Genomic DNA, 19,535 nt, shown 5'->3' with positions numbered 1-19,535 from the left:
AACAACTGGAGCACCACTTGAACACCATTGGCATTGACAAATTCGCTATTAGTCAATTGCAAAGGCGGCCTTACTAGGAACTGCTTCCATCCTGCAACGATATCTGTAATACCATCAAACATCCACATCTGCCTATCCCAGGTCCTGGGTAAGGACTCGATAGGTAGACAAAATGCCAAATCCAGTCTGAACATCTGGCTGACTGTGCGATGATCCATAATAATAATAATAATAATGATGTTGGAAGGGACCTTGGAGGTCATGTAATCCAACCCCCTGCTCAGGTAGGAAACTCTGTACCATTTCAGACAAATGGCTGTCCAGTCTCTTCTTAAAAACTTCCAGTGTTGGAGCATTCACCACTTCTGGAGGCCGGTTGTTCCACTGGTTAATTGTTCTAACTGTCAGGAAGTTTCTCCTTAGTTCTAGGTTGCTTCTCTCTTTGGTTATTTTCCATCCATTGCTTCTTGTCCTGCCTTCAGGCGCTTTGGGAAACAGCTTGACTCCCTCTTCTTTGGGGCAGCCCCTGAGATATTGGAAGACTGCTATCCTGTCCCCCCTCGTCCTTCTCTTCATTAAACTAGACATACCCAATTCCAGCAGCCGTTCCTTATATGCTTTAGCCTCCAGTCCCCTGATCATCTTTGTTGCTCTTCTCTGTACTCTTTTTAGATTCTAGGAGTCAGACCAGAGAACGGTACTCTGTTTAAAAATACTACTAAAAATATTGAAGCCCCTTTAATGTTATTTTAAATGAAATTATAATAAGCTTCTGCTTGATTTTGTGGGAGGGGGAGGTTCTCTGTGCTTGAAAGGTTGGCCTCTTTGTAAGCAAAGCCTTAGCCAACCAAGGAAGTGAATGGTTAAGTGAAGCAAGAAAGAAGCCAAATGCATCAGACTGAGTCAGACTGAGTGAGGTAATCCTGTTTACCAGGAATCAGTGTGTCATGGTTAAGAAAGTTTGATTGCCCCCTCAGGAGAATGAAATGGTGTAAGCATTGTCTTCTTCGGCATGGCAGTGAATGACTGTGCCCTCAACTAGATGGAGAGATCTCCATTCTTTAGAAGCTCCTGAATGAAAGCTTTGTAAACAGGAAGCACCAATAATTCCCCTCACAAATGGACCTCATTTGTGGGGTCCTTGGTGCTCTCTGAGCTTGGTTGCATTCTTGCAGACGTTTCATTACCCCACTAGGTAACACTATCAGTGCTGGAAGAGAGTGGGGTTTTTTTCTCTGTGGCTGGCTTCCCCATTGGCTTTACTTGTCAGAAGGTCACAAAAAGGGATAACATGAACACTACAACTGTCCCAAATATGAGTCAGGGAACACTATAATTGTCATAAATATGAGTCAGTTGCCAAGTGTCCAAATGTTGATCACATGACCCTGAGGGATGCTACGATGGTTGTAAGTGTGACAAATGGTCCTAAGTCACTTGGTAAGGCCACACCTGGAATACTGCATCCAGTTTTGGTCACCATGATGTAAAAAAGATGTTGAGACTCTAGAAAGAGTGCAGAGAAGAGTAACAAGGATGATTAGGGGATTGGAGGCTAAAGCATATAAGGAACGGCTGCTGGAATTGGGTATGTCTAGTTTAATGAAGAGAAGGACGAGGGGGGACATGATAGCCATGTTCCAGTATCTCAGGGGCTGCCCCAAAGAAGAGGGAGTCAGGCTATTCTCCAAAAAGCCTGATGGAAGGACAAGAAGCAACGGATGGAAACTAATCAAGGAGGGAAGCAACCTAGAACTGAGTTGGCGCAGGAAGAACATTCTTTGTTGTGCTTTTTTTGATGATGCTTTTGATGTTAGGTGTGAAGGAAGCAACCTGGAATTAAGGAGGACATCGAGGACAATTAACTGGTGGAACAGCTTGCTTTCAGAAGTTGTAGGTGCTCCATCACGGGAGGTTTTTAAAGAAAAGATTGGGCAGCCATATATCTGAAATGGTAGGGTCTTCTGCTTGAGCAGGGAGCTGGACTAGAAGACATCCAAAGCCCCTTTCAGTTCTATTTTGATTGATAGAACATTGTATGCGCAGCCACATAGTGTATCAGTTGAAGCTTCCGGATACTTTTCAAGAATAGCTCTATGAAGAGTGTATTGCAGTAGCCCACACGGGAGATGATCACAGTATGAGTGACTGAGACAAGGGGTTCCTTATCAGGAAGGGGCATAAGTAGTGCACAACACAACGTTGAACAAAGGCCCTGCTTGAGCAGAAGACATGAGTCTAAGACAGTGGTTCTCAACCTTTTTAATGCCGCGACCCCCAACCGGTCATAAGTCGAGGACTACCCAACCGGTCGTAAGTCGAGGACTACCCAACCGATCGTAAGTTGAAGACTTTCCCTGCCCAGGAGTGCTGCGCATGCGTGGTGCCGCCCCCTGTGCTGGCTGAGGCGTAGCTGGCAAGGGGCAGCGACAGTGCAGGGCGACCACCGGCTGGACCACCAGCTGGCCCAGCCCAAGGGAGGTAAGGCACCCACTGGGCCCCACACGCGCCAGCAACCTTCCCTGCCCCCACCGGCCTCCCACCTCCCACCCCTGGCCCTCTTTTACTTACTTTTAATAGTTGCTCAGCAGGGAGGGGTGGAAGCTTCCAGACAGCTCGCCTTCGCTGCAGACAACTTGCAGCACCGTCTGCAGAATGGGACTTTTGGTGGGCTCAGCAGGGCAGAGACAGCCTGGACAATTCCTATTGGCTTTTGAAAGCCAATAGAATCAGACTCTATTCAAGAGAATCTATTCTATTGGCTTTCAAAAGCCAATAGAATAAAAGGGAGTAGCGCAGCTAAGGAAAAGGGGGGAAAATGGCGGACTGCATTATTTGGCGACCCCTGTGAAATGGTCGTTCTGACCCACAAGTTGAGAACCACTGGTCTAAGAGGACCTGCAGATTATGTGCTGGATTTGTCTGGGGTAGTGCAACTCCATCTAGGACCAAAAATGATAAACTCCCAGATACAACATCTTAGTGGGACAGGTGAAACTGCTGGGCTCTTGGAACTTCAAATTTGCATGTTAAAATCTCCTTTTTGTACGGTTAGTTGCAATGTTGAACAGTTGCTAAGCCACACCAACTGGCTGTCATGGTTTTGATAAATGAGACCAGCAAAAAGAACTCCAAGGCAAAAAAAGTTTCCTTAAAGAACATATTTATTTGGCTACATAATATCGGCACGCTCAAAAGTGAACCCAAGACTGAAATACCCCCTCCTCCCCCCAAAGGTTAGAAGGTTACAAAGTTAAACTTCCCAATCCAGTAGTATGTCATAAATCACATTCCCCAATTAACTATTTGCAGAGGGCTTTCTAAGGAAGGTTATAGCCCACCAAAATGCAGTTAGCAATGACCTTGGTTCCCACAGAACAATTTATTGTTATGTCTAAGATAAAGCACTCATTCCCCCCTCCCAATTCTGTGGCAACCGAAAACAAAGGGAAAATGACTTCAGCTAATTTCATTTTAGAGTTGACGCTAGCTTTCTGCAGTGATGTTTCTTGGAATTCATAGGAAATGTTGTAATTCAGAAGAGTCCAACCTTGACGACTTTAAGACATAGGTCTTAACGTCACTAAGGTTGGGCACCCCTGTTTTAATTAGAATGATCATCATCATCATCGTTGTTGTTGTTAGTTGCGAAGTCGTGTCCGGCCCATCGCGATCCCATGGACAATGTTCATCCAGGTCTTCCTGTCCTCTATCATCTTCTGGAGTCCCTTTAAGCTCACGCCTACTGCTTCAGTGATTCCATCCAGCCACCTCCTTCTCTGTCGTCCCGTTCTTCTCTTGCCCTCAATCTTTCCAAGCATCAGGCTCTTCTCCAGTGAGTCCTTCCTTCGCATTAGGTGGCCAAAGTTCTTGAGTTTCAACTTCAGGATCTGGCCTTCTAAAGAGCAGCCAGGGTTGATCTCCTCTAGGACTGACCGGTTTGATCACCTTGCAGTCCAGGGGACTCGCAGGAGTCTTCTCCAGCACCATAGTTCAAAGGCCTCCATTCTTTGGCACTCAGCCTTTCTTATGGTTCAGCTTTCACAGCCATGCATTGCAACTGGGAAAACCCATCATCATTGTAATCAATTGTCTATCCACTGCAGGATGAAGGACTCTTCTGCACATTTCCAACAAATACAATTAAAATACTAAGTGGGATTTTGCCAAGTTGTCCAGAGGGCATCAAGTTGAGGAAGCTATTTGGACTTGTAGAGTCATCAAATCTTCAAGATCCGGGCGGAGGGGGGGGGGGGAAGAAGGGCAGACATCACAAATGTTGAACAATTTATGGGTCTTGGCAGCTGGTTGAGCATTCTGGACCGAAAGCACGAATCGTATGACATTTTGAAAGTCTGACAAAGACTGTTTTTCTCAAAAAATAGCTTTCAAAAGTAAAACAGGAATGCAGAAATGGTGAGATGGATCGGACCTCTCCTGAGCTTTATGTCCTCTCTGTTACACCTCCATGGGTGCCATCTCTGGGGGAGGGAGGGGGGGGAAGGAAAGGAAAGTGCATATTTCTGCATTTAATTCTTCTTCTTTTTTTTTGCTGTTCTCCGTTCACGGCCTCACCACCTGCGCCTCCTTATGATAATCTGAAATGTCTGCTTATGCCCAACAATGTATTCATGCGACAATGATTGAAAATATCTGCAGCCTCCCCATTGTTCACCTTAATTTAAAAAGCCATTGCTCACAAAAAAAAGCCTTCCCAATCTTTTTTTTTTTTTTGCTAAGTCTTCCCCCCCCCCACACCACCATCAGCATGATTTCTAAATGGCATAATCACAATTAATCAAAATGCCAGGAGACGTCTGGGAGAACTCTTAAGCATCAGAATGTACAGCAAGTCCACGTTACTCAGAAACCTTTCTGGCATTACCGGCGGGGTAGTTCTGCGCGGTAAAATGTTGCCAATCTTTCTGAAAGGCTTTGCTTCCTTGTTCTTTGATGGGGCCTGGAGGTTTTTAAGAAGAGATTGGACACCCACCTGTCTGAAATGGTGTAGGGTTTCCTGCTTGAGCTGGGGGTTGGACTAGATGACCTCCATGGTCCCTTCCAACTCTGTAATTCGGTTATTCTGCTTTTTGTTCTCTCCAGTCTTCTCCTGCAGCTCAGAACTGGGCAGCCAATATTTTAATTCCTCTAAGACAGACATGTCAAACACAAGGCTCGGGGGCCGGATGCGGCCCGCGAAGTGGTTTCATGTGGCCTGCGAAGCCATTCTGGAAACAGTGAGGGAACGGCCCCCACTGCCTTGGCCCTGGCCCTGGCCCAGGCTGGCCGGCTGGGAGCCAATGTACAATTTTGTGGTGGCCATCTATGCTGAAACGCATTCAGTCTCCCTCTGACTTCGCCCTCGTACCCATCATGAGCAACCTGGCTAAGGAGAGCAAGCACAGCAGCAGCAGCCTTGAGGAGGAGGTAAGTGCAGCTGGGCGCCCCCTTGGGGAAGTGGGGCTGGGCTTGGTGCCGTGGGTCCTTGAGGGCCAGGCTGGGTATTTGGCCTCTGCTGCCCAGGGCTCCGGGCAGCCCACACCACCATCCAGCCCCCACACCACATGGCCTGAGAGGAACAATGAGGCTCCTCCAGTGGACCATGCCTTGGCACTTGCCCCGGTCCCACCCCCTTCTGCCAAAGACCCTCAGATCTGTCCCATTCCGGCCCAGGCCCCCACAGGCACCCTTGACGCAAATGGTGTAGAGCTGGCCACACCCACCCAGTAGGCCACACCCACTCCATCCACACCCACCCAGTAGGCTGCACCCACCCTGGCCACACCCACCCGGCCTCCCAAGGGCAGCTGCAATGCTGATGCGGCCCTCAATGAAATTGAGTTTGACACCCCTGGTCTAAGACGAACAAAGAGAGAAGCAACCTAGAACTAAGGAGAAGCTTCCTGACAGTTAGAACAATTAACCAGTGGAACCACCTGCCTGCAGAAGCTTTGAATGCTCCAACACTGAAGTTTTTAAGAAGAAACTGGACAGTCATTTGTCCGAAATGGTATAGGGTCTCCTGCGTGAGCAGGGGGTTGGACTAGATGACCTCCAAGGTCCCTTCCAACTTTACTATTACTATTATTATTATTATTACCTCTAAGGTCCCTTCCAACTACTTCTTCTTCTTCTTCTTCTTCTTCTTCTTCTTCTTCTTCTTCTTCTTCTTCTTCTTCTTCTTCTTCTTCTTCTTCTTCTTCTTCTTCTTCTTCATATTATTATTATTATTATTACCTCCAAGGTCCCTTCCAACTTTTATTATTATTATTATTATTATTATTATTATTATTATTATTATTACCCTTCATAATTCTAATATTACGTTTAATGTCTAGGAGCAAAGGGCAATCTGCTTTTTTTTAAACTTCCAAACTATAAAAAGGCGCATGATTTACTAATATCAGTTTTGCCTTTTTTTTTTTTTAAACAACAACAACAAATGACTAAATCTCAAAACTTGATTGAAGATTTCAGTCCGTTCTTTTCTGCAGGTTTCACTGGGATGTTGCGATTCTGCCCACTGGGATGTAAAAATACAGAATGGAATACAGAATAACAAGAGTTGAAAAGGTGCTTGGAGGTCTTGCTCAAGTCGTAGAATCTTGTTCCATTCCAGACAAATAGCTGTCCGGTTTCTTCTTGAAAATATTCGGCGATGGAGAACCCACACCTTCTGAAGGCAACCGTTCCACTGATTTATTATTCTCACTCTCTGGAAATTTCTCCTTAGTTGCGGTGAATGCTCCAAGGTTTTTAAGAAGAGACTGGACAGCCATTTGTCCGAAATGGTATAGGGTTTCCTGCCTGAGCAGGGGGTTGGACTAGATGACCTCCAAGGTCCCTTCCAACTTTATTATTATTATTATAGCTTGGATCACTCTTTGACAAGCTTCCCTCCGTTACTTCTTGTCTTGCCCTTGCCTGCATGGTTTTGTGCACATCTAGATTTGCACAGGTGTCATCTCTCCTGCAGGGCCTGCATTAGCTTCCAATTCTCAGGGTCCGATTCAAGGTGCTAATTTAAAGCCATATGTCATGGTTCCGACAGATGAAACTCTTCAAAGAACTTCAAGGCATTGTTTACCTTAAAGGATCTTTATTTGAGTAGCATAGCATCAGCACTAACATAATTGAAGCCAAAAACTGAATTCCCGTCCCCTGGGCACATAGTATCAAAGCACAATTCCCTCCTCCAATTAACCGTCATAAATCACATTCTCCAATTAGCTTGAAGTGCAGGTTTCCTGTCCAGTTCTCCAGCATGCCAATTCTTTATCAGCTCTGGGCTCAATAACCTTGATTCTCACACTAAGTTTAGTGTTGTTATGTCTAGCTGGACTCTCGTTCACATCCCCCCCCCTCCCAGCATCATCTAACTCTAAAAGCGAAAGGGAAAAGATGGCTACATTTCCATCTGTTGTCAATGCAAAAACATCCGATGTTAGCAGCCTTGACACCATATGTAGTATGGGTCAGATTATTTCCCAGTTACATCTGCCTGAATCACCAGAGCAGAGAAGAGGGGATGCTAAGGCCCCCTCTCTTAAGGAGGTCTACTTAGCAGGCTCCAGAAGAAGGACCTTTTCTGTGGTGGCTCCCTCCCTGGGGAACATCATCCCTGCAGAGATAAGATTGGCCCCCACCTTGACACTGTTTAGAAAGGCCCCGAAGCCATGGTTTGGCCAGCCGGCTTGGGGCCCAGAGAGTGATTATGGATTCCATCAAGGGTTTGGTTTGACTGCTGTTGCCCTGGGGGGGGGGGTTGAGAGTTTATTGAGTTTTGTATTTGGGGTTTTATTTCTATCAGCTGTCCGGAGTCACCGTGAGTTGGGCAGCCATATAAATTTTCTTAATAAACAAAAATGAATAAATACAAGAAAGATATGCAGAGAAGAGCCACAAAGATGAGTAGGGGACTGGAGGCTAAAACATACAAAGGAATTGGGCATGTCTAGTTTAATGAAAAGAAGGACTAGCAGTGGCCCAATATCTAGAAGGCTGCCCCAAAGAAGAGCTATCCTCCAAAGCACCTGAAGCCAGGACACGAAGCAATGGATGGAAACGAATCAAGGAGAGAACCAACCTAGAACTAAGGATAAATTTTCTGACAGTTGCAACGATTAATCAGTGAAAGGTCTTGCCTTCAGAAGCGGTGGGTGCTCCATCACTGGAGGTTTTTAAGAAGAGATTGGACACCCACCTGTCCGAAATGGTATATGGTTTCCTGCTTGAGCAAGGGGCTGGGCTAGAACAGGGCTTTTCAACCAGTGGTACGGGTACCACCTGTGATGTCAACGCTGCAAATACTGTATGTTCTTGCTTTGGCAATATGCAGAACTGTCTGATATTTTTAAAGTTAATGCAGAGCAGAAGAGGGTAAAGGGAAAGAGAGAGGAAGGAAACCGTTGACCTTCATACTAACTCGATAACGTGATATATGACAGCTAATTTGGGGAGGGAACATGCTGATAATTTAATTGCTCAGGGGAAGAGAATTTAGATCTTGGCATACCTCCATTATGCCTGTGCCGACATTTTGTAATAATAAGACTTTTAGGAAAATCATTGCCTGGGAGTTCTTTGAAGTGTTTCATTAGCCGGAACCATAACATCGGTACATCGGCACCTAGCAGGTGGTACACGACCATCCTAGAAAAGTGGTAGCGGGGGAGGGGAATGAGCTGGACTGGTGGCAGCACCGCACAAGCCTGAGCGAGAGACGGCTGGAGCTGCAGGGCTGTCAGGGCTCAGTGGAAGCACCAGGATCAGCGCCAGGATCCAGCTGGAGCTCGGTGTTGATCCTGGCGCTTCTGCTGAGCCCTCAAGAAGCATCAATCAGCTGGAAAGCAGCACTGATCCTGGCGCTTCCGCTGAGCTCAGAAGAAGCGTCGATCAGCTGAAATGTTGCAGCATCTCCAGGGTCTTGTGATTTACATTCAGATGCTTGGCAACTGATTCATGTTTATGACAGTCACAGTGTCCCAGGGTCATGTGAAGTGACCAAAACCTGATGCAACCACCCAGCAGACGGGTGGAATAAAAACCAAACACCCCCCCCACCCCACCCCCGCTGCCAATCCACAACAGAAATGCTCACAACAATGAAAACCTCGGACAGGAGGAAGAGTGCTGCTGGGTGGGCAGGCAGCTGTCTTGCTTGGCTGTGGCTTGGGGAGCACTTTTTTCAGTGCCATTGTAACTTTGAACAGTCACTAAGCGAACTGTTGTAAGTCGAGGATTACCTGTACTTCATCAGTTTTTTCCTTTTTGGGGGGGGGTCATCATGTTTTTGACCCCTTGCTAGGCGACTGGTGGTACTCGGATACTGCCGTATCCTAAAAGTGGTGCAATGGGTGAAAAGGTTGAAAAACCCTGCCCTAAAAGAAGGCACATGACCAGCTGTCTGCAAGGAGTATAAATCCTTCCATTCCCCACCCTCCGGTCAGAGCTGAGGAAGCTTCTTGGATGAGAAACAAAATGTCTTGAAAGAAAAACAAGAAAGTCCAGTTGCCTTGCCAAAAAGCATCTTTGGGGCAATTGGGCTTTGTTTTTTCTTATAGACATTTTGCTTCTCATCCAAGAAGCTTCTTCAGTTCTGACTGAAGTACTGTCAGTTTTGACCGTCAAGAACTGAAGAAGCTCCTTGGATGAGAAGCCAAACGTCTTCAAGGACAAAAACAAAACAAAGAAAAGTCCAGTTACCTTTTGAAAAAGCACGTTTGGGACAACCATGACCTGGATAACTGAGAATCCCCATCCATATTTGCCCCAGCCGTTGTCTCCCAGCCCAGCCTGTGATCCTTATATAAGCTCCTGATGGAAAAATGGACATTAATCTAGGAAATAAATTCCTTGCTTACACAACACAATGGGTGAAAAGGTGGAAAAGCCCTGGACTAGATGACCTCCAAGGTCCCTTCCAACTCTTGTTATTCTGCTATTCTCTTTTTCTGTTCCTTCAAGTACAATACTTTTGGGGAGCTGCCAATTGCATCCTTAAAACTCCGAATTAAAGCTTAAAATGAGCAGGCAGCCCCAAGCCTGAACACAGAGAAGTTTGTGCACAGATTCTTAACCCCGTGGACTTTGGAGCACCGTAAGCCTGAACAAACCATAGCAACACAGATAAGAGCTGAACAACAACAGCCCAGAGATAAAGACACCATCGTGTGTGGTAGTTGTGATGGCGAGGAAAGGCTTCCGTTTGTAAATGCATGAATGCACAACCTTTCAAGATTCAGCCTAGGTGCAATATTCTGCAAGAGACTCTGAACATTAGAAACTAATTCTCAAAATGACAAGGGACTGGAGAGGCGCCATGCAGAGGAAATGAATGGCAAAGCTTGGAAATGAAAAACAGAAGGCCAGTTAGCGCTACCGAGGTGTAATTAAGCAGAATGAGGTGATAATAAGGGATAAAGCACTAAAATTGAAGGGGGCAGACTCGGATGACTGTAGCTCCTCTCATGGTTTTTTTCTTGCCTGGTAATTTATCACTTCGATTGCAATTCTGTTTTTTATTTTTACAGAGTTGGATGCTATCTGCAGTACAGGTAGTCCTGGACATGACCAGAATTGAGCCCAAAGTTTCTGTTGCTAATTGAGACAGTGGCTAAGGGAGATTTGGCCCATTGAACAACCCTTTTTTGCCATAGTAGAATAGAATAGAATAGAATATGGAACGGAACGGAACGGAACGGAACAGAACAGAACAGAACAGAATAGAATAGAATAGAATAGAGCTGGAAGGGACCTTGGAGGTCTTCTAGTCCAGCCCCCTGCTCAAGCAGGAGAACTTATACCATCTCTGACAGGTGACTGTCTAGTCTCTTCTTAAAAACCTCCAATGATGGAGCGCCCACGATTTCTGGAGGCAAGCTGTTCCACTGGTTGATTGTCCTCACTGTCAGGAAGTTTCTCCTTAATCCCAGGTTGCTTCTCTCCTTGATCAGTTTCCAACCATTGTTTCTCCTCCTTCCCTCTGGTGCTTTGATGAGCCACCTGACCCCCTCTGTCTTGTGGCTGCCCCTCATATACTGGAACACTGTTATCATGTCTCTCCTATTTCTTCTTTTCTTTAGACTAGCTAAACCCAAGTCCTGCAACCATTCTTCATATGTTTTAGCCTCTAGGCCCGTGGTGGCGAACCTATGGCACGCGTGCCACAGGTGGCACGAAGAGCCTTCTCTGTGGGCACGCATGCCGTCACCTCAGTCCTAGGCCTTCAGCTGGGTTTTACAAAACCGTTTCACTTTGCGCCGCCATGTGCAAAAAAAAAAAAAAAGGTTCAATCAATCAATTTCAGCTTCTCGTGGGAAAAAAAATCTCACAAAGTTGGAATTGATTGATTGAACTTTTTAGTCCCACCCAGTCTGCCCTTACCACTGCAGCCACGCCTACCCAATGGGCCACGCCCACCCAATGGGCCACGCCCACCCAGCACCCAACGATACATAAGTGGGTTTTGGGTTGCAGTTTGGGCACTCGGTCTCTAAAAGGTTCAGCATCACTGCTCTAGGCCTTGGATCATCTTAGCTGCCCTTCTCCGAATTTTTTTCCAAACTCTCAACATCTTTTTTTGTGATATGGTGACCAAAATTGGCTGCAGTATTCCAAGTGTGGTCTTAACTAGGGTTTTACAAAGCGGTACTAATACTTTGCGTGATCTTGATTCTATGCCTCTGTTTATACAACCCAGGATTGTATTAGCCTTTTTCGTTGTTGCTGCACACGGCTGGCTCATAGTCAAGTAATTGTCCACTAGGACTCCAAGGTCCCTCTCACAGTTACTGCCCTTAAGCCAGGTCTTGCTCAATCTGTATTTGGACCTTTGGTTTTTCCTGCCTAAATGTAAAACTTTGCTTTTCTCCACGTTGAAACTCATTTTGTTCGACAGGGCCCATTGTTCGAGTTGGTCAAGATCTCTTTGGATCCTGAGTTTGTCTTCTGTTAAGTGAATCACTGCAGTTGTTAAGTTAGCAACTTGGTTATTAAGTGAATTTGGCTTCCCCCATTGACTTTGTTGTCAGAAGGTCACAAAAGGGGATCACGTGACCCCCTCCCGGGACACCGCAACCATCGTAAATATGAACCGGTTGCCAAGCATCCAAAATTTGATCACGTGACCCGGGGGAGGCTGTGAGTGTGAAAACTCGGTCATAAGTCACTTTTTCCAGTGTCCTTGTAACTTTGAACGGTCACTAAACGAATGGTTGTAAGTCAAAGACTATCAGTATTAATGGAAAATGAAGAGTTGGCTGAAGTTTCCTTACCTGCTGCACGGGAATGTGTTGGGCAGGGGCTTTAGAGGGAGTCTAGCCCCTTTACTCAGTGGAGTTTTGCCCTAAATTGTCTCTAACAGTTGGCCATTCAGTCTCCAGCCAGGAAGAGTCCGTCAGAAGGTTGGACTTGGCTTCTAGATTACTACATTGTGCTTCTCCTGGGGCTGTCCTTGAAGACTGTTGAGAAGGTTCGGCAGCACTGGAAGCCAGAGTCCATCCCCTAAACCAGGACTAGGCAATCTTGGCCCTTTTATGACTCGTGGACTTCAACTCCCAGAATTCCTGAGCCAGCCACGCTGAGGGGAAAGGGAGAGGTTTCCAAGCTGAGCCAGGCTGGCTCAGGAATTCTGGGAATTGAAGTCCACGAGTCATGAGGGGGCCATAGTTCCCCCGTGCTGGCTCAGGAATTCTGGGAGTTGAAGTCCACGAGTCATAAAAGGGCCAAGATTGCCTATTCCTGAATTAAACCCTACTAAATTATACAGGGAGCCCTCCACTGATGACCACAACTGAGCCCAAAATTTCCATTGCTAAGCAAGACAGTTGTTAAGTGAGTTTTGCCCCATTTTATGACCTTTCTGGCAACAGTTGTTAAGTGAATCACAGCAGTGGTTAAATTAGTAACAGGGTTGCTAAATGAATCTAGCTTCTTTGTTGACTCTGTTTGTCAGAAGAATGCAAAAGGGGAATCACATGAACCCGGAATACTGTAACGGTCATAAATATGAACCAGTGCCCAAGCATCTGATCACATGACCACGGGGATTCTGCAATGGCGATAAGTCACTTTTTTTCAATGCCATTATAACTTCGAATGTTCACTAAACAAAGGGCTGTAAGTTGAGGACTACCTCGGCTTACAATCATTCGGTTAGTGACCGTTTGGAGAAGCCAGCAGACTGTGAGTTGTACTTCTGCCTTAGCCATGAAAGTTAGCTGTAGGGCTTTGGGCCAATTATCAGGTGACTGGGAGTTCTAGCCCCACCTTAGCCATGAAAGCCAGTGGTGGGACTTTGGGCCAACCACCAGGCGACTGGGAGTTCTAGTCCCACCTTAGCCATGAAAACCAGTTGTGGGACTTTGGGCCAACCACCAGGCGACTGAGAGTTCTAGTCCCACCCTAGCCATGAAAGCCAGCTGTGGGACTTTGGGCCAACCACCAGGCGACTGGGAGTTCTAGTCCCACCTTAGCCATGAAAGCCAGGTATGGGACTTTGGGCCAACCACCAGGTGACTGGGAGTTCTAGTCCCACCTTAGCCATGAAAGCCAGTTGGGTGACTTTAAGCTAGTTTCTCTCTCTCTCAGCCAATCCCCATCACAGGGTTGTTATTGTGGGAAAATATTCAGGAGGAAGGCGTGCTGGATCTGTTTGCCACCTTGAGTTATTTTTAAAACTAATATAAGCGGAATGCAAACAAGCAGACAATTTCCCAGCACTAAATAGTTAAAGCAGGGGTCTTCAAACTTGGTCCTTTTATGACTTGTGGACTTTAACTCCCAGAATTCATCAGCCAGCGTACCTGGTTGAGGAATTCTAGGAGTTGAGGTCCACAAGCCATAAAAGGGCCAAGTTTGAAGACCCTTGAGTTAAAGCATGCTGCTTCCGCTTCAGGAAAGAAACCTAATGGCCAATAGTAACAGAATAACAGGCAGGAGAACATATGCCAGTGATGGCAAACCTTTTAGAGACCGAATGCCCAAACTGCAACCCAAAACCCACTTATGCATTGTCGGGTGCAGGGTGGGTGTGGCCCATTAGGTGGGCGTGGCCCATTGGGTGGGCGTGGCTGTGGTGGTAACAACAGAGTGGGTGGGACTAAAAAGTTCAATCAATCAATTCCAACTTTGCCAGATCTTTTTTTTCCCGCGAGAAGTTGAAATTGACTGATTGATTGAACCTTTTTTTTTTTTGCGCATGGCAGCGGAGGCCTAAAGTGAAAAGGTTTTATAAAACCCAGCTGAAGGCCTAGGACTGGGGCGACGGCGCGCGTGCCCACAGAGAGGGATCTGAGTGCTGCCTCTGGCACCCGTGCCATAGGTTCGTCCCCACTGACCTATGCCATTTCAGAAAATGGCTGTCTGATCTCTTCTTAAAAATTTCCAGTGTTGGAGCACCCACAACTTCTGGAAGTAAATTAATTGTTCTATCAGGAAGTTTCTCCTTAGTTCTAAGTTGCTTCTCTCCATGATTAGTTTCCATCTGTTGCTTCTTGTCCTGCCTTCAGGTGCTTTGGAGAATAGCTTGACTCCTTCTTCTTTGGGGCATCCCCTGAGATATTGGAAGACTGCTATCATATCCCCCCTCGTCCTTCTTTTTCTTAAACAAGACATACCCAATCCCTGCAACCGTTCTTTATACGTTTTAGCCTCCAGTCCCCTAATCATCTTTGTTGCTCTTCTCTGCACTTTTTCTAGAGCAGTGTTTCTCAACCTTGACAATTTTAAGGCATGTGGACTTCAACTCCCAGAATTCCACAGCCAGCAATGCTGGCTGTGGAATTCTGGGAGTTGAAGTCCACATGTCTTAAAATTGTCAAGGTTGAGAAACACTGTTCTAGAATCTCAACAGCTTTTATAGATCGTGGTGACCAAAACAGGATGCAGGATTCCAAGTGTGGCCTCACCAAGGCATTATTCCATCCTCTACGAAGTTCTCCTCTTTGTAAATCAAAATAGATCATGATCTGTGCCTCTTTGCTCCCCATTCCATCACTTCCAGATGCCATTTTGAGCGGTCATCCCTTTCTCCCTCTCTGCTTTTAACCCCATGACCTTTCAAGAAAAACCCCCATCTTTCTTAACGTCCCTCGTTGCCTTCGCACCCTCACCCAGACCTACGTGCACGGGGCAGGCGTGTGAAAAGGACCCCCTGAAACCGCACGCTTGTCGCATTACAAGGCTCGCTCGATGTAAATGAGTTCGGAATTGTCGGTTCTCCACAGCAGATGGCTTTGGAAATAATGAAGGCAAAGAAATGCACGCCCGTTCTCTTCCCCTGCCACCCTCCACCCCCCCCCCCAATCCATGTTCTGGTTGCCATGGCAGACCACGAGGCTGGAATGGATTCTGCTTATTAAATTTGCAAGCCCTTGTGTACTCAGGATGAATGGGGCTCAGTTATAGAGAGGGGGCCCAGCCTCCGATGACACCTGGGCTAGGTTTTTATCTTAAAAAAACAGGCACTGCAAACAAAAGCTGCAGAAGTCTTATTAATCTATTAGCGGGGACCTCAGACAGTTAAATCTGGGACTTTTTTTAATCAGAGGGCAAGGGTTTTTTTTTTCCCCTCTCAGGAATGCAAATAAAATCTCAGTTCTTCTGATGAGAGTTACCACCAAGGGAAGGTTGTTTATCGGTGCAAGGAGGGAATAAATGGATTTTGCTTGTCTGAGGCAGGCAGAGTGACCTCCCTCACTCCTCACTCTCCCCCCCCTCTGCATTTTTTTTTTTAATATGTCAAGTTCTGAGATGCTCTCGAAGAAACCAAAGGAAGTCTTCATAATAGTAAAAGAGGGTCATGCCTTCTTGCTGAAAAGGCACATTTGAACGCTGGGGATAAGGAAGAAAAATGGGAAGGCCCCAGCTTGAAAAAAGAAATAGAAAATTTCAGGATCCCAAATAGATCTTGACGGACCTGAACAGTGGGCCCTATCCAACAAAATGAAATGTAATGTGGAGAAAAGCAAGGTTTTACAAAAACAAAAGCAAAGGTAGAAGTACAGTTTGGGTCAGGGGTAGGCAACCTTGGCTCTTTTTTGACTTGTGGACTTCAACTCCGAGAATTCCTGAGCCAGCATGGCTCAGCATGGAAACCTCTCCCTTTCCCCTCAGCGTGGCTGGCTCAGGAATTCTGGGAGTTGAAGTCCATGAGTCATAAAAGAGCCAAGGGTGCCTACCCCTGCCCAAATGCCTGAATTTTGATCATGTGGCCGTGAGGAAAAAATATTTAAATATTTAAACCAGGGATCTTCAAACTTGGCCCCCTCATGACTTGTGGACTTCAACTCCCAGAATTCCTGAGCTTAGCTTGGAAACCTCTCTCTTTCCCCTCAGCATGGCTGGCTCAGGAATTCTGGGAGTTGAAGTCCACGAGTCATAAAAGAGCCAAGGTTGCCTACCCCTGGTTTGGGCAAAACCTAGCTCAAAGAGGGATCTTGGAGTCCTGGTCGACCATCACTTAAACATGAGTCATCATTGTGCGGCAGCAACTAAAAGGTGGCAACTAAATCCTTGGTCGTATAAATACAGGCATAGAATCAAGCTCAGATGAAGCATTAGTGCCGCTTTATAAAAACTTAGTAGGACCACACCTGGACTACTGCCTCCAGTTTTGGTCACCACATCACCAGAAGATGTTGCGACTTTGGAGGAAGTGCAGAGAAGAGCAACTAAGAGGATTAAAGGCCTGCAGGCTAAAACATAGGAAGGACGGTTGCAGGGACTGGGTATGGCGAGTCTAGAGAAAAGAAGGACTAGAGGGGACATTACAGCAGTATTCAAGCATTTGAGGGGCTGCCACAAAGAAGAGGGGGTGGGGTCAACTTATTTTTCAAAGCACCAGAGGTCAGGGCAAGAAACAATGGGTGGAAATTAATCAAGGAGAGAAACAGCCTGGAATTAAGGTGAAACTTCCTAACAGTCAGAACAATTAACCAGTGGAACGTCTTGCCTTCAGAAGTTGTGGATGCTCCATCACTGGAGGCTTTTAAGAAGGTAGCCACGTGTCTGGAATGGTATAGGTCTCCTGCTTGAGCAGGGGGATGGACTAGAAGACCTCCAAAGTCCCTTCCAGCTTCTATTCTATTCTATTCTATTCTATTCTATTCTATTCTATTCTATTCTATTCTATTCTATTCCATTCCATTCTATTCTATTCCATTCTATTCTATTCTATTCCATTCTTTCCCTATTCTATTCTATTCTATTCTATTCTATTCTATTCTATTCTATTCTATTCTATTCCATATTCTATTCTATTCATTATTCTGTTCTGTTCTATTCTATTCTCGCCTTATTAAATTTATATAATAACCAATTAAGTCTTAAACAGAATCCAAACTGCTGAGGAAAGAGAAATAGCAGACTGTTTGAGCTGTAAATAGGCTGTTCTTGCTGGCTCAGATGACTTACCCAACAAGGCTAGTACAGGTGGTCCTTAAATTACAACAGTTCATTTAGTGAATGTTCAAAGTTACGACAACACTGAAAAAAGTGACTTATGACCATTTTTCACACTTACCACCATCGTAGCCTCCCCATGGTCGCATCATCAAAATTCAGACTCTTGGCAACTGACTCATATTTATGACGGTCGGAGTGGCCCGGGGTCATGTGATTCCCTTTTGTGACCTTCTGACAAGCAAAATTCAATGGGGAAGCCAGATTTACTTAAGAACTATGTTACTAACTTAATAACTTCAGCGATTCACTTAACAACTGTGGAGAAACTGGTCATAAAATGGGGCAAAATTCACTTAACGCATGTTTCATTTAGCAACAGAAACTTTGGGTGTGATTGTGGCCGTACGTTGATGTTGACCTGTATTATCAGAGAGGGATCTTATCTTATAAAAATTAATAATATATATATATTGTGAACTCTCAAGCTTCCTCCTTCCATTATATATTCAAGATGGACAGTATTTAATATTTATTTGTTATGTATATATATAGGGGTGTGGGTCTACACATATGTTGTATATAGTATGTTTAGGGGTGTGTCATGTGTGTGTTTCACTTTGAGAGCGGGCAACTAAATTTCATTTTTGATGTGTGCTATGCCCACAGTAAAAAAAAATGATAATAAAGGTTATCTTATATATGTATGTATGTACGTATGTATGTATGTGTATATATATATATATATATATATATATATATATATATATAGGGAGAGAGAGAAAGAGAGAGAGAGAGAGAGAGAGAGAGGGAGAGGGAGAGAGAGGAGAGAGAGAGAGAGAGAGAGAGAGAGAGAGAGAGAGAGAGAGAGAGAGAGAGAGAGAGAGAGAAGTCTTCAGAAAAACAAGGCAGAGCAAAGTGACAACACTGGGTGGCCCAATTCAATTTTTTTACCTCAGATCATTGTTTCCTAACCTTAGTCATTTTAAGACGTGTGGACTTCCTCTCCCAGAATTAGCTGGAAGAATTGGCTTTGATAATTCCTGAGTCTAATTCTTCGCTATAGGCAAAAATCTTCCCTTAAAAATAAAATAAAAGAAACGAATCATTAAAAAATCGACTGGGGAATGAAAGCTGGCTGGTCACCAACGGGAGTTGCCAGTGGGATGTTGGTGCATCTTAACAACACACTCGGGACTCACAAGTCTCAGGCCATATAGCTCAGTTTTCATTAAGCCGAATAAATGAGCAATACCCAAAGGCAACAGAAACAAAAGAGACAATGGAAAGAAGTTGGACTTTGACATAAAATTACTCATTTATCTTAATTGTATTTTTTTTTCCTCCCTGTCAGCCTGTGCATAGCAGGTGCTCTCCTGGGATTCCCCGAGATTGTCTGAAAAGGGTTCATTTCCCTTTGTGGACTTGATTTTATTTCTGGGCGTTTTTATTTTCATTAACTAGTGTTATCAGATCCTAGTCGTAGTACAAAGAGGAAGTGTGGTCTAGTGGTTAAAGCGGGATGACTTTGGGCCAGTCACTGGGAGACAGTGAGTTCTAGTCCTGCCTTAGGCATGAAAGCTGGTTGGTTGACTTTGGGCCAATCACCAGGAGACTTTGAGTTCTAGTCCTGCCTTAGGCACGGAAGCCAACTGGGTGACTTTGGGCCAATCACCAGGAGACAGTGAGTTTTAAGGACTACCTGCATGTAGCCATCTTTCTACTGCATGAATGCATATTAGCCAGAGGTTCAAGGAAACTCCCTCTAATAAAGGAATGCTAAGATGATCTTAGCCAGAGAGAGAAAGACACTCAGGTGAAAGGTACCAAGCTAGAAACCAGGAGACTGTGAGTTCTAGTCTTGTCTTAGGCATAGCCAGTTGGATGACCTTGGGCCAGTGCGTCTATCTCAGCGCAGGACAAAGGCAATGGCAAATGGTTTTTGAAAAAAACTTTGCCAAAAAAATTGCAAGAATCTTTGCAGGCAATTGCCAGGAGCCAACATTGACTTGAAGATGCATGCACCTGTGTGCCCGCATACACACACACACACACACAGAAACACACATATAGAAATCTCTAGATTTCTATAGTTTAATCTTCCTTTTTTCTTTTTAGTTCATCTGGTTAAT

The sequence above is a fragment of the Crotalus tigris genome, unplaced genomic scaffold, assembly GCF_016545835.1.
Source record: "Crotalus tigris isolate CLP2741 ecotype Arizona unplaced genomic scaffold, ASM1654583v1 scf7180000017536.10889498, whole genome shotgun sequence".
In the NCBI taxonomy this organism is placed as follows: Eukaryota; Metazoa; Chordata; class Lepidosauria; order Squamata; family Viperidae; genus Crotalus; species Crotalus tigris.
The sequence above is the reverse complement of the archived record's forward strand: the minus strand, read 5'-3'. Positions refer to the sequence as shown.